The sequence below is a fragment of the Carettochelys insculpta genome, chromosome 4, assembly GCF_033958435.1.
Source record: "Carettochelys insculpta isolate YL-2023 chromosome 4, ASM3395843v1, whole genome shotgun sequence".
NCBI classification, from domain to species: Eukaryota; Metazoa; Chordata; order Testudines; family Carettochelyidae; genus Carettochelys; species Carettochelys insculpta.
This window is the reverse complement of record NC_134140.1, coordinates 64,361,207-64,367,681: the sequence shown is the minus strand read 5'-3', so window position 1 is coordinate 64,367,681 and position 6,475 is coordinate 64,361,207. Positions and strand designations below refer to the sequence as shown.

The 6,475-nt window shown below is 38.9% G+C and overlaps 1 pseudogene; it reads left to right on the top strand.

Moving 5' to 3' along the window:
* Positions 1-212: 212 nt before the first annotated feature.
* The window catches only part of LOC142012911 (uncharacterized), a 47,543-nt pseudogene continuing 41,280 nt past the window's right edge, over positions 213-6,475 (top strand).

The window sequence follows — 6,475 nt, the reverse complement described above, 5'->3', positions numbered from 1 at the left end:
ATGCTGCTCTGAAGTGGGTTTTTGCCCGTGAAAGCTTATGCTCTGAGAAATGCATTAGTCTATAAAAGGTGCACCAGGACTTCTCGTGGTTTTTTTTTTTTTTGCACAGATACAGACTAACACAGCTACCCCCAATAAATGATTATTCAAGGATCTAGCAACCCAGGCATTCTGACCTTCTGTGTAGCCTCTTTCAACACAGTAAAGTGTCGATGGATATTGTGGAGTTAACCATAATACCAGTATGGTATGATACCAAACCTGGTTTCTATCTGGTATGACGAGAATAGTGGAACTGTCAGACCTGTTTTCTGAAATGTTCTTGCTGGCTTCCTCTACTCAGGTGTTAAAAGTTCCATGGAGGGGGAAGACAGAGGAAGGATTCATTCTCTCATTTCCTTTTTGGGACAGTAATTGTTGATCAGTTCCTTATTTCCTGCATCACCCTTTGAGTACTCACATTACACATGCTTTAGCTCCAGATCTAGGAAAAATGAAGACTTGTTTGAACTTTTTTTTAAACCACCACACACACACACACACACACACACTTGAGAGGAAAGAGCATATAATAGACAACTTTCTCCTGTTTTTCCTGAAGCAGAATCTCATTGTTCGCTCCTTTTCTGGGAAGTAGCAAGATGAAATAACCAAGATTGGGCCAGCATAAGGGTGCTTACTTATCTATTACGGGTCTCAGAGCCCAGGGATCTTTTCCTGAATACTTGAATTTTCCTAGATACATTGTATACCTCTATTTAACTTGGTGAGCAGGAGACATCTGTGCAGGACTTAAAGGTGCTTCTGCAAGTGCCCATATGTGGCCTTCCTGGCCCATAAAACTGTATGGCCACAAGAAAGGAAGCAGGAATATTCTTAACCTCTGGAGCAAAGATGTATGTTGCACTGGCACAGAAAATAATGGCACAATGAGTCATGCTGCTTATCCTCTTAGAAGGACTTGTCTGAATCAGATTTTTTCTACAAAAACACAACCTACAGTTCTGGGAGTCTCTCTTTTGCTTGCTTTTCCCTTAGGCTTCTGAGCATATGTCACATACATGCACTGTTATCTCCATGGGACTACTTGTAGAAGTATTAGCAAAAAACCTCACTTTTCAATGTTGCAGGGGTTCAACCACAACATCTTCAGAAAGTGTTGATGTACCCTTCGTAGGCACATTGCCAAAACAAAAACGGAAGGTGAGAAACTTGCTGATGGGCAGAAAAGGCAGGTACAATTGGAACCTCCCAGGAAAACAACCGAATTAAAAAAAAAGACAGGTAGAGTTACACCTTGCCTGAACTCACTCTTCTCTTTTTACCTCTATGGTCACAAGTGGCAAGGTGGCAGGTTACAGACAGATATTGTATGTGGGAAACGAAACAATATATGAGCATGGAGCAATCCATTCTATTCAAGGGGTGCATCTACACTTGCATTCCTCTTTCGAAAGAGGTATGCAAATGAGGTAAATCGAAAATGCAAATGAGATATGAATTTGCATGTTTCACATCTCACTTGCGTATTCTAACTTTGAAAGAGTTTCTTTGGAAAGAAGAAAGCCAGTGTAGACTCTGCTCTTTCGAAAGTAAACCCCATCTTCGAAAGAATTCCCTTTATTTAAAGGGAAGAAGGATTCTTTCAAAGATGGGGTTTACTTTTGAAAGAGCAGCATCTACACTGTCTTTCTTCTTTTGAAAGAAGCTCTTTTGAAATTATAATATGCAAATGAGGCATCAAATATACAAATTTACACCTCATCTGCATTTTAGGTGTACCTCATTTGCATACCTCTTTTGAAAGAGGAATCCAAGTGTAGACGCACCCAAGCTGGCTCTTAAAACACTCTTTTTTCACCTCCACATGAGAAAGCAGTCAGTACAGATGGCAAAGTGGGATCAACGGTACTTCAGGGATACTACTTGCAAGTAAAGACTGGTTTTATATTGACTTTGTGCATGTATTTTGAGTTTGCTTGAATTTGGATGGGTGCCCATCATTGTTTAGCTTTGAGTAAGTGTTATGGCACGGAGTATGTGATAGATTATTTTCATATAGTAATGTGTCTCTTTATGTCAAAATAAATTTAAAAACAATGCAATTAACACCCAGTTGGATCCTTTTACATTTAAATTCAAGTATTAAAATCTAATATTTTCTTGAGGGTCACAAGTGAGGACTGCCGCTTATTCTTTCCAATGAACACAAGACTTCCACTTCCTCAGAGATCAGATTGCTTTTCCTCCTGTCCACAGTGACCTAGACCACTTTCCTCACAACATCTTTTGAACTGAGATTCTTCAGTTCCCTCACCTAGGACCGAATATTTAGTCCATAACCATGTCTCTTATCCTGTATCTCTGGAGATTGGAAGCCAGGTTATTTATGGGGACTTTGTAGCTCCCATTAATAATCACTAAGCCCAATTCAGGTCTTCTTATTGAAGACCAAATTTATTACAGAAACTAGAGATGCTCACACTATAATGATTAAATACAAACACTCTTCAGACCATTGTTAAGCATATCTCTAGGCAGACAATGTTATGTCACAAGTTGTGGCACATTACTACCTATAGCACAGCTCAACAGCTGTTTCTCTGCCTCCCAGGTTAAAGACTATCTCCTTTTAATTTCTAAACTCCTTGTTAAAACAGGGTCATATCTCAGCCCTAGCCTGTATGGGCATTCCAGACCTTACTGGAAAGCCTATGGTGGCTTTTTGTCCCTAAAATTGCTACCTTTGTATCCCAAAGCAGTTCAGTTACATATTGCACCATTTTCAAACTCATCTTTCTCCTCCTGGCATGAAGTGATAAGGTGACCTAGAGAAATATGAGGGCCAAAAGAAATGTGATGAGGTTCAACAAGCAAAAGTGCAGAGTCCTGCACTTGGGATGGAAGAATCCCAAGCACAGTTATAGGCAGTGGACCGACTGCCTAAGTAGCAGTGCAGCAGAAAAGGACCTGGGAATTATAGTGGACAAGAGGCTGTATATGAGTCAACAGTATGCCTTTGTAGCCAAAAAAAGCTAATGGCATATTGGGGTGAATTAGAAGAAGCATTTCCAGCAGATCTAGAGAAGTTATCATTCTCCTCTACTCTGCATTGGTGAGGCCGTATCTGGAGCATTGCATCCAGCTCTGGGCCTCCCCAGTAAAAAAGGATGTGGACACATTGGAGAGGGTTCAGTGGAGGGCAACAAAAATGACTAAGGGGCTAGAGCACATGACCTATGAGGAGAGGCTGAGAGATTTAGGCTTATTTAGTTTGCAGAAGAGAAGACTGAGTGGCGATTTGATAGCAGTCTTCAATGTCCTGAAAGGGGGCTCTAAAGAGGATGGAAACAGACTGTTCTCAGTTATGACAGATGGCAGAACAAGGAGCAATGGTCTGAAGTTACAGGAGGAGAGAAGTAAGTTGGACATTAGGAAAAACCATTTCACCAGGAGGGTGGTGAAGCACTGGAATGCATTACTGAGAGAGGTGGTGGGAATCTCCATCCCTGGAGGTTTTTAAATCCTGGCTTGACATAGTCATGACTGCAATCATTTAGTTGGGGTTGATCCTGCCTTAGGCAGGGGCTGGTCTAGATGGCCTCCTGAGGTCCCTTCCAGCCCTAGAATTCTATGATAAGAAATAAACCATTTCCTTTTTTAGTGGCAATACATGCAGGACTGAAAGGAAACCACTTGTGTTAGAGATCCTTTAGAGTCTCAAATGATACCCAATACATTTATATAATGGGAACAAGTAGGCCCACTGTTACTTTAACAAACTTTATGAACTCTGCCCAGCAACATAAACTCATGTAACTTCAGTAAAGCTGAGAAATAAAACAAAATTGTGAAAAAGTCTAGATGCAACTACCTGTCATATATATCTATATCTATATATAAAGATCCCAGCATTACCACAGTCATGCTGATGCACAGAATGTCTACTGAGTCAGTACAAAGCAATGCAAAACAGATAAAAGCCTGGGTGAGTGTTTTCTTCAAAATATTACCAGATCATTCATCACTGGGATTTATGATCCAATTTGTAAATTCTCAGCCATTTTGACTTACACACAAAACTTACAAGTGTCACTGTACAGTGCACCATTGTAAATCAGCCATGTGTCTAGGTCATGCTGAGAGTTATAGGTAGTTGTGATGCCAAAGTTATTTCAGGTCAGTCATCCCCTTTACTCTATAGCGAGTCTGCTGACAGTAATTTCATTGGATGTGTGAGGGAGACTGCACAGACGATGGATTGCTGGGCCCAACTGACACATCCATGTCACAGCACCGATTTCCACCAACTAGTGTCCACTATCAGCCTACATTAGTGAAGTCTGAATGCATGTTTAATTTATAGCATCAGCTGCTTTCCTTAAATCTTTGCTTAAAAAGTGTAAAAAGGGTCTCGTATCAGAGCCAGTTGCTGGAGCTACAGTAAGTACATTTTTACTGTCCTGACATATTGCCTTTTCCCTATTCAAGGCTTACCCTATTCATTGAGATCACTTATTAGCAGTGCCTTTTTTGTTTAAAAAATAGAGAGAGAGTAAGGAGACAGTAAGCAGCTGGCTTTCTCCTCCCCAACCAACCTCCCACCCAATCCCATTGCTAGGTCCAGTGAGGTGCTGATACTCAGTATTGGCAGTATAGTCACAAAAAAAGGCATTTTTATTAGTGCTCCCATTACAAACTCACTGAGATTTTATGAGTCACTAAAATTTCTTGTTTTGGAGTATCTGCTCAGTCTGTGTGCTTTTAAAATTAAAATTAAATCTGTTTAGAGTATATTATTTTGAACAGGAAAAACAACTGTTCATTACACAGAAGCTATGTGGCCCCATGAGATACAGTAGTTGCTAAATTTAAAAATCAACTTATTGTGCTATAAAGCAATTTATCATTCTGTACAGGCAACAAGGTGCATAAAGGACTGAGTAATAGGTATTAAACACTGCTGGGTTATTGAACTGTACAGGTTACTTTGGAATTGTGTAACTGGCCTCATGAGAGTGGCTTTACATATTTCATGTTGTCACCCAGAAGATAATATTTTATGCAGTGATCACCTATGTAATGTTTCACAAATGCTTCTCATTGTAAACACATAAATGCAAGTGTATAAAATAGTTGCCACAAGTAAATAGGCTGTCCTTTAATTGGAAAATAATATGCCTATATTAGCAGCAAATTCCCTGGCAAATCATGTGCAGTACAAGTATTATAAAAATTGTGGAAATAGGAATAGTGGTGGAAAGTTCAAGTCAGGTGCCCAAGATTACACTATATTTTATTACCTGCTCTTTTCACAAGACTATGGTGGTTCAGTGTGGTTAGTTATTCAGGACAATAGAAAACATCAGTTAACAGCTCTTACAAAAGTAAAAAAAATCATATATATAATTACAGCATATACCTAAAGCTGAAGTAATTATGCTAATGGGAGATCTCTCTCCTGTCAGTACAGAACCTCTTCACCAAATGTGCCACAGCAGTGCAGATGTGCCAACTGAGTGCTTATACTACAGATTAGCCCACAAATTCAGGCACAACAAAACCATCAGATAATGCTCATGTATATTATGTTACAAGTTAATAGGCTTTAAAAATATTTTGAAAGCCAACAAACCCAGATTTCCTGTCACTGAGTATATAACTACAGAAAATGCAGTAATTTATGTACACTTCTGTAACCAAAGAAAACAATAAAATTAAACAAATATAAATAGCTGAAGTTATGTCCAGTAAAGTGAAGTGATAACAAATTTAGTTCTCTGATAGAATACTCCCACTGAAGTCAGAAGTTTGGTAAATTTCTTAGTAGGTTAAATAAACTGTATGAATAAGAGAATCTAGTGACCTTCAAAGATTAAGAGAGGTGTGGTTATGTAAAGAATGTACTATATATACACATTTGAATAAGTGTAGAAATGATCTGTGTAAAAGTGTGGGGAGGAGGGAGTCAATTTTTCACTGATGAAGCTCCCCTTTGTTCTTATTTGTAAAGCTTCAGAAACCATATATAACCACATATGAAGCTTTGCTCTCTCAAGTTGTACTTCTTTTTATGCCAAATCCCAATCATGAATTCATTGTCTCCTCCACTCCACCCCCACCACAATTTATTCATCTAGTGCGATAACTGCAAAATAGGTTAATATTTGCATTTCATTTTTGGTATTCTAGTCAAAGTATTACCATGTCACATTTATGCCAGAAACAAAAACCACTTATCAAATGAAAAAACATCAAGGGACAGATTTTCATCTTAGTTACGCTAATGTTAGTTGAGATTCAGCTAAACAAATCTTGAATTGTCTATAGCTGCTGCACAGCTATGCTACTTTGATTACAGGAAACCTGTTTTTAATTTTTGTTTCCTCGCCCTCCACTTCAACAAAGGAACACAGGGCAAGACTTTTCAGAGATAATTAGCCTCCTCAAGATGCAGGTAGTCTCAGTCTGGGAT